At 44.4% G+C, this 9,325-nt stretch overlaps 1 long non-coding RNA gene across 1 annotated transcript; it reads left to right on the forward strand.

Annotated features, from left to right (window-relative positions):
- The first annotated feature begins 5,834 nt into the window (after positions 1–5,834).
- LOC108710750 lies at positions 5,835–8,419 on the forward strand. Its single transcript, XR_001934778.2, has 3 exons — positions 5,835–5,952; positions 6,463–6,693; positions 6,782–8,419. It is a non-coding gene; the product is annotated as an uncharacterized LOC108710750 (long non-coding RNA).
- The last annotated feature ends 906 nt before the right edge of the window (positions 8,420–9,325 follow it).

The following is a 9,325-nucleotide window of genomic DNA, read 5'->3' on the forward strand; positions in this document are numbered from 1 at the left end:
ATTTGTGAGTTACTTACCGAGGGGACGACAGGGACGCCTGTCGCCCCCTCGACGGGGACGCCCGTCTCTCTCCTCCGCCGCCGATGCGGCTAGGCCTCAGGCGCCGGCTCCTATGGAGCGCCCCGCGCGCATGCGCAGCAATTAAAGGGATTGCGCAGGCGCTGATTCGCCAGCGTCCAATGGCGCCAGATTCAAATCTTTAAATGGCCAGCAGTCCTTTTGTGCCTTGCCCAACGTAGGTTCTGTTTATTGTTCCTGGGTGTGATTATTTCTGTGATTCTTGTTGTGATCTTTGGCTATTCCTGATTACTGTTTGACTTCCGCCTGCCCTGATCCTTTGGCTTGTTCCTGACTACTCTTTGGATTCCGTTTTGTACTTCGACCCTGTTAGTTGCTGACCTGGCCTGTGACCTCGACTACTCTGCTGTTTACCGATTTTGTACCGCATTTCCAATTGGTTTAGACTCGGCCCGTTCCTGGACTTTGATAAACTTTACGTTTAGTTCCCTTGCTCGCCCAGAGTTCTTCCCTCAGTCTCCTCACTATTAAGTCCTGGCGGCATCCAAGTAGCGGAGGGCTCCACCCGACGTGAAAGGCGGCGGTTATAGGCCGAAGCGTGAGCCGAGCCCGGGACATTGGGGTTTACTCTGGGTTGTGGGATACTGAACGTTACATTACATTGGGCCATAAAACTAAGAAGATGGAGCCAGCTGAAGCTACTGCTTCCACCACTCCTTCGGAAGCGATTCTGGCAAATCTTCTACAGAGACTTGGTGAACAGGAGGACAAGCAAGACTATATTGTGCAATGTCTTCACGGTCTTTCTTCCAGACTTGACATGATGCAGCAACAGCCTGTTCCTGGTCCGAGTAACACTACTCCTCAGGCAAGCACTTCTCTACCTCCACCTGCTGGTAGTACCTTCCATGAGCCCAAGGTTTTTTTTCCCCGAGAAGTTTGCTGGGGATCGAAGTAAGTTTTTTACTTTCCAAGAGGCCTGTAAATTACATTTCAGTTTTTTACCCTATTCCTTCCCTACTGAGGAGTCTAGGGTGAATTTTGTAGTTACGCTGTTACAGGGTGATGCCCAGCTCTGGGCATTTAGTTTGTCTCAAAGGGATCCAGCCCGTCACTCCTTAGAGGCTTTCTTTAATGCCATGGCTATTATTTACGATGATCCTGATTGTGCCGCCTCTGCTGACGCAGCCATACGTGCCCTTAAACAAGGCAAACGGCGGGCAGAGGATTATTGTACTGAATTCCGCCGTTGGGCGGTAGAGACGGGCTGGAATGATACGGCTCTTATGAGTCAATTCAGGGTTGGTTTGGCTCCGACTATTAAAGATAGTCTTGTAAATTTTCCCGCACAGTCTTCTCTGGATTCTCTCATGCATCTGGCTATCCAGATTGATCGAAGGCATAGAGAGAGACTCCAGGAGGAGCAGGTTACCTATATTACACCTCCTTCTGTAAATGTCTTTAACACCCCTCAAGTCTTTCCTAGATCTTTAGAAGAACCTATGCAGATTGGTTCTACTCGTCTCTCTTCCGAGGAGAGGGTTCGAAGGAGGAATAATGGGTTATGTCTGTATTGTGGGGATAAGGGGCACTTTCGCAACACCTGTCCCAAAAGGCCGGGAAACGACAGAACCTAAGCAGGTCTGGGGAGTCTTGCTTGGGTGATGTCGTTTCTACTCCCCAATCTTCTCAAATTTTAATTCCGGTTCTTTTGAGTTGGGACAGTGGTTGTGTGCAGAGCTCTGCTTTTTTGGATTCTGGGGCAGCGGGTAATTTTTTGGATTTTGGGTTTATTCAAAAACATGGTATTCCTTGGGAACCACAGGTTCCATCTTTCAGATTATCCGCCATTGATGGTAGATCTTTGGGTTCCGGACTAGTATCTACTCGATCTAAGGTTATTCACATGTCCATTTCTGATCATTTTGAATCTCTTTCATTTTTCATTACTGAGTGCCCACAGACTCCAGTCATTTTAGGCCTCCCCTGGTTACAAGGTCATAATCCCCAGGTTGATTGGCCCTCTGGTAAAATTTTGAAATGGAGTTCTGCATGTATGTATTCTTGTGTTAAGTCTGTCCAGACCCTGGCCGCTACTTCTTTAAAGAGTCTTCCTCCTTGTTATGCCGCTTTTTCTGATGTTTTCTGTAAAAAAGCAGCTGAATCCTTACCCCCCCATAGACCCTATGACTGTGCTATTGAATTATTGTCTGGGTCTTCTCCTCCCAAGGGTAGGACATATCCTCTTTCCCTCCCCGAGTCTTTAGCCATTGAGGAATATATTAAAGAGAATTTGGAGCGGGGGTTCATTAGACCTTCTTCTTCCCCTGCGGGGGCTGGGGTTTTTTTTGTCAAGAAGAAGGATGGGACTCTTAGACCCTGTATCGATTATAGAGGGTTAAATAAGATCACGGTCAAGAATCGTTACCCCCTCCCTTTAATCTCTGAACGCTTTGATAGAGTGAAGGGGGCTGTTATTTTTTCCAAATTGGATCTAAGGGGTGCCTATAATCTAATCAGGATAAAGGAGGGGGATGAGTGGAAGACCGCTTTTAATACCCGAGATGGGCATTATGAATACTTGGTAATGCCATTTGGTCTGTGTAACGCCCCCGCTGTTTTTCAAGAACTGGTTAACGATATCTTCCGTGATCTTTTGGGTCGGTTTGTCGTTGTGTACTTAGACGACATTCTAATTTTTTCTTCAAATTTGTTTTCCCATCGTGCTCATGTTCAGGAGGTTCTATCCAGGTTAAGGCAGAATCATCTGTATGCTAAGCTTGAGAAATGTCTCTTCGAAGTCTCTGCTGTACCTTTCCTTGGATATATTATTTCCCAAACTGGTCTTGAGATGGAGCCCACTAAAGTCCAAGCAATTCAGCAGTGGGCACAACCCCTTTCTTTGAAAGCGATCCAGAGATTTTTAGGGTTCGCTAATTACTATAGGCAATTTATTCTGAATTTTTCCAAATTGGTGGCCCCAATTACTGCATTAACTAAGAAAGGGGTTGACCCTAGTATTTGGTCTGCTGAGGCTGTTGAGGCCTTTAGTCTCTTAAAAGAGACCTTCATTTCTGCTCCAGTTCTCCGGCATCCAGACTCATCTTTGCCTTTTATTGTTGAGGTGGATGCGTCTGAGATCGGTGCCGGAGCAGTATTATCTCAACGACATCCTGTCTCTGGTAAAATTCACCCATGTGCCTTTTTCTCAAAAAATTTTTCCTCTGCTGAGGTCAATTACGATATTGGCAATAGGGAATTATTGGCCATTAAATTGGCATTTGAGGAATGGAGACATCTCCTTGAGGGTGCCAAGCATACAGTTTCTGTGTTCACAGATCATAAAAATTTGTTGTACATTGAATCTGCTAAACGGTTAAATCCTCGTCAAGCCAGGTGGTCATTGTTTTTCTCACGTTTTAATTTTCTCATCACCTACAGGCCTGCAGAAAGGAATCTGAAAGCAGATGCCCTTTCTAGAAGTTTTGTCTCCAAGCCTAGGGAGGATTTGGAACCAGTTCCTATTGTTCCTAAGAAGGTGATTGTGGCAGCCTTGAGTCCGGATCTCTCTACCTCCTTGTCGAATGCCCAGGTAGATTCCCCTCCTGATATTCCAGTGGGCAAGTTATTTGTTCCTAGTGATTTACGTGAAGCAGTCTTTCACGAGACTCATGATTCTAAAGTGGCTGGTCATCCGGGTTGTGCGAAGACTTGCGATTTGTTGTCTCGTACTCTCTGGTGGCCGACTTTAAGACAAGACGTTGCCAAATATATTGAGTCATGCCCAGTCTGCCAACGATCTAAGCCATCTAGATCTTTACCTCAAGGGTTGCTGCAGTCACTTCCTATTCCTGAGAGACCTTGGACTCATATCCATGGATTTCATTGTAGAATTACCTCCATCGAAGGGGCATACTGTTATCTGGGTAGTGGTGGACCGTTTTAGTAAAATGTCTCATTTTATTCCTCTTTCTGCCCTTCCCTCTGCCAAGACCCTAGCTGAACTTTTCATTGTCCATATATTTAAGTTTCACGGGGCTCCTCTCAATATTGTGTCGGATAGGGGGGTTCAATTCGTGTCCAAATTCTGGCGGGCTTTTTGTTCATTAATGGGTACTGATTTGTCTTTCTCTTCCGCATATCATCCCCAGACCAATGGTCAGACTGAGAGGACAAATCAGACTCTGGAACAATATCTTAGATGTTATGTCTCCTGCAATCAGGCACTTTGGGTTAATTTTCTTCCGTGGGCTGAATTTGCCTATAACAATGCCATTCATTCCTCCACTGGCAAATCTCCTTTTTTCACAGTGTTTGGTCTTCATCCCAGAGTTTTTTCATTTTCAGGTTCTTGTGATCTTCCTGCTGTTAATTCCTTTGTGGAAGATTTTTCTAAGACTTGGCAGGAGGTTCAGAAGTCCTTATCTTCTGCAGTAGCTGCTCAGAAGAGGGCTTCAGACAAACATCGGAGGGATTCTCCTGTGTATCAGGTTGGTGACAAGGTTTGGCTGTCCTCCAAAAACATTTCTTTGAAAGTCCCTTCAGCCAAACTGGGTCCCAAATTTATTGGTCCGTTCTCTATATCTGATGTTATCAACCCATGTACTTTCAGGTTAAATCTTCCTGCCGAACTCAAGATTTTTAATTCCTTCCATGTATCTCTGTTGAGACCTGCTAGAGTGGTACGTCAGAATTCTCCTCCTCCCCCTATTTCTGTTGAGGGCCAATCTGAATTTTTGGTTCACAGGTTGATTGACTCTCGTATCTCTAGGGGTAAACTCCAATATCTGGTTCATTGGAAGGGTTATGGTCCTGAGGAGAGATCCTGGGTTTTTGCTTCTGATGTTAAGGCGGATAGGTTGGTGAGACAGTTTCATTCTAAATTTCCCAACAAACCTAAGGGTCCAGTGGCCCCCTCTGGAGGGGGGGTAATGTGAGTTACTTACCGAGGGGACGACGGGGACGCCCGTCTCTCTCCTCCGCCGCCGATGCGGCTAGGCCTCAGGCGCCAGCTCCTATGGAGCGCGCCGCAATTAAAGGGACAGTCACGCTGGCGCGATTGCTGATTCGCCAGCGTCCAATGGCACCAAATTCAAATCTTTAAATGGCCAGCAGTCCTTTTGTGCCTTGCCCAACGTAGGTTCTGTTTATTGTTCCTGGGTGTGATTATTTCTGTGATTCTTGTTGTGACCTTTGGCTATTCCTGATTACTGTTTGACTTCCGCCTGCTTGTTCCTGACTACTCTTTGGATTCCGTTTTGTACTGCGACCCTGTTAGTTGCTGTACTGGCCTGTGACCTCGACTACTCTGCTGTTTACCGATTTTGTACCGCATTTCCGATTGGTTTCGACTCGGCCCGTTCCTGGACTTTGATAAACTTTACGTTTAGTTCCCTTGCTCGCCCAGAGTTCTTCCCTCAGTCTCCTCACTATTAAGTCCTGGCGGCATCCGAGTAGCGGAGGGCTCCACCCAACGTGAAAGGTGGCGGTTATAGGCCGAAGCGTGAGCCGAGCCCGGGACATTGGGGTTTACTCTGGGTTGTGGGATACTGAACGTTACAGTATTCTTCTGTGAAATAAAGTGGAAAATTGTTTTAATATTTTTTTTCTTGTTTTTTTAACAGTGGTGGCTGCTTAGAACTATAATGTGTAACCTACCTGTACTGGTTAATAGAATGCATGGGCTGCTAGGAGATGTCACTCAACTCTTCCACTGGATTTTCTGTTGCATCAGAGGTTGCATAGGTTTTGGACTGCTCAAGTGGATCAATGGTCACAGTGTCATCCGAGTCATTATTCTCCTTCCTGTCATCCTTCTCACAATCCTCTGACTCTGGTGGATCAGGCTTGCCCACAGAAGAAGAGGCACTTCCTCTAGAATATTTTCTGGTCCAAAGCAACTTTTTACGCTTTTGTTCTGTAAAAAAAAAAAGGGTAAATAACACGTTTTAGAAACTTAGAACTTCGATTTAGTGAAGTACTAAAAATACACACTTTTTTTAATTATCCTTCTAATGCTTAGAAGTTGTTCTCGCTCTCTCAACTTCAAATCTGACCATCTTTTACGAAGCTGGTCTTTTGATCTGGTTACTCCAAACTTCTTGTGAAGCCCTTGGATGACTATGTCAAAGAAATTATTTTTCCTTGTATTCGGCCTTGAATACTCTGCCTCTTTGCAGTCATAATCTTTTTTTTTCCAGGATGGACACCATGTACACCATCTCCTGTTTGGACATAGCAGTAGCCTTTCTCCTTGCACTGTCTTCCTCAGCAGTAAACTTTCTCCTTGCATTGTCTTCCTCCATTCTCCTTCCACTGCCTTCCTCAGCAGTAAACTTTCTCCTTGCACTGTCTTCCTCCTTTCTCCTTCCACTGCCTTCCTCAGCAGTAAACTTTCTCCTTGCACTGTCTTCCTCCTTTCTCCTTCCACTGTCTTCCTCATAGGTAGGCTTTCTTGTGCTACTGTGTTCCTCCATGGCTTCTCCACTGTGCTGCTGCATCAGAGGAACCTGTGTGATGTCACAACCGGAAGTAGGAGGAGCCAGTGAAATCTGCAATAAATACGTTCGTTCGTTTGTTGCGCAGTTTGTGGGACCGAACGAGCTGATCTAGATCGTAGAATTATCCCTTCGTCTTTCTACGAATTTTCTTGCTGCTATCTACTAACATAATTTGGTAAGTATGCCTTTTATGACATAGTCAATGCAATTACCTGTACAACAGTAGTTATTACTATTAATCATTGTTTTGATTGTTTCCTCAGCTACATTATCAACATGCCAGCAGAAAAATTTACCAACCCAGAATTCCTGAGAGAATTTATTGAATTGTACCGGGCCCTTCCTTGTCTCTGGAAAGTGAAATCGGGAGATTACATGAATAAAATGAAACGAGAAAAGGCATATGAAGAATTGGCAAACCTTTGCAAATCAGTGTGCCCTAAAGCTGATGTTCAATTTGTGAAGACGAAAATTTCCAATGTAAGGACTGTTTAAAAAAGAATTAAACAAAGTGCAAGCTTCCAAAAAATCAGGTGCCTCAGCTGATGACTTATACTGTATGTTCCGAAACTATGGTACTATGATCTGCTACTGTTTACAGTGGATCAGGAGTTGGCAAGGGACTCCAGGTCCAACTTTTCAAGTCATGTTGAATCAGAACTGACTCAGGCAAGCCAATCAGAGGATGTAACAGCCGTACAAGCGCATGATATCACAGCTAAACAAGTACTTGAAGAACAAGGGGACCACACAGAACATATGTCCCAGGTAAGTTCATAAAAAACACAATGTATACATTTTAAAGATTATGTTTACTTTATTTTAAAATGAATGCTGACACAATTTAGGTACACATTAACTGCTGAAGCATAAAACCATAGCTGATAGCATTTTAAAACCATAGCTGATTGCAATTTTTAAACCATAGCTGATTGCCAATCTACTGCGCCAGTGCCATTGAAGAAATCAACATATTTCTCTCTGCTTAATTTGGCCTCAATAGTAGCATTTCATGATGTAGCAGCTTGCAGTTCCAAAAGTCCATTTGGCTCACTTCGCCACTCGGCTGATATAACAGTTTGTTGATCGATGTCCTCTCTGTCCACCATATTTCCTGGCAAGCGCTGCTTGTGCGGCGTAGAAAGTTATGTAGCACACAGCAGGCCAAAAGAACACTATCAATTTTTATTGGGGATAGATTTATGGCGGAATGGAAAATGCGAAATCGATTAGCTAGTATGCCAAAAGCATTTTCTACAACCCTTCTAGCTCGAGAAAGTAGATAATTGTAAATTCTTCTTTCAGTTGACAAATTTTTTTGTAGGAAAGGCTTTAAAACATGTTTATGTAATGCAAAAGCTTCATCTGCAACACAAACATAATTCATCCCTTCTCTTGAATCAGAATTTGATGGTAGGTGTAATTGGTCATTTTTGAGCTGCTGATAAAAAAAAGGTTTGTTCCATGGCTCCACCATCTGAGACTCTTCCATTTTTCCCCACATCAACCATTAAAAATTTATATTTGGCATTAACTATTGCCAAAAGCACAATGCTGAAATACCCCTTGTAGTTAAAATAATAGGAGCCAGAACTGGAGGGAGGCTGGATCCTCACATGCTTTCCATCAATTGATCCAAGACAGCTTGGAAAATTCCAGTAATCTTCAAATTGTTTAGCTACTGCTTTCCACTCCACTTCAGTTGAGGGGAACTGCAACAAAAAAAGGGTAAAAAATTATATTCATTGTAATTGATATGTTACATTTCTCACACTTTTTTTATTTTCACCGGCATCACAACACACTAGCAGTACTAGTGCTTCCAGCTGTCAGGATCAGCCCGGGACTTGAACTCTGGTGGTGCTGTTCTGGTCATTTGCAGCACTTACCTCATGAGCCACTGGGGGCTCTCGGGACTGGTCCTGAACTCATTGTGTCTATTGTTTCTGTTATCTGCCTATTCACAGTCTGTTTTCCACCCACCTCATTTACCCTCATGTGTTTCCCATTTCCTAATCACCTTCCCTTTATAAACCCCACCCTGAGCTTTGCTCAGGGCTGAGTTATTGAATGTATTCTGTTTGTTCCTGACCTGCGAATCTGAATCTTAACCTGAACCTTGAAAACCTTGTAAACCTTGTATGCCTTGTTCCTGAAAACCTTGTTACCTTGTTTCCTGAGTGAGTACCTTTGTTCCTGTGTTCCCCATTTTTCCCTCACCATCTGGATACCTTGATTAGCCTTTTTGCCTGTTCCTGCCTTTTGGTTTCTGTGTTCTGACTGCCAATAAACCTACTATTACTTTCATCATCATCATGTCTTTGCCTGCAATCACCTATGGCTACACCCCTGGGCTCCCACCATATCCACTTCCCTTGGAGTGGCTATCCTCGGTTACAGGGGTTCCCCGTTGTGAACGTTACAGAATGACTCAGCCAAACTGCAGGAAGCCTTTGGGAAAGCCCTCCATGCCTTCTGACTCCGTTGTTAAACTGCAACTCCCTTGGGATGGAGAGGATAAGGCAGAAGACGCCATCCATTTCACTGATGATGTCTGGCAGGATTTTGTCTCTGATGATGACTGGGAGGATTCAGTCTTCGATGAGGACTGGGAGGATCTAGACTCGGATGAGGATGAATTACAAACTGCTATCTGGCCTGTGTCAGATCGGCCACTTCCAGTTTTTAGGCCCTTGTCTCCTCCACAACCTTCTGCTCCTGTGGCAGCTGCCAAACCCAGGTCACCCTCTTTTCCTCTCAGACCTGAACCCCAGTTTATTAGTTTTTCTACGGTTTCCCAGCATCCT

Source organism: Xenopus laevis, chromosome 3L (genome assembly GCF_017654675.1).
Source record: "Xenopus laevis strain J_2021 chromosome 3L, Xenopus_laevis_v10.1, whole genome shotgun sequence".
Lineage (NCBI taxonomy): Eukaryota > Metazoa > Chordata > Amphibia > Anura > Pipidae > Xenopus > Xenopus laevis.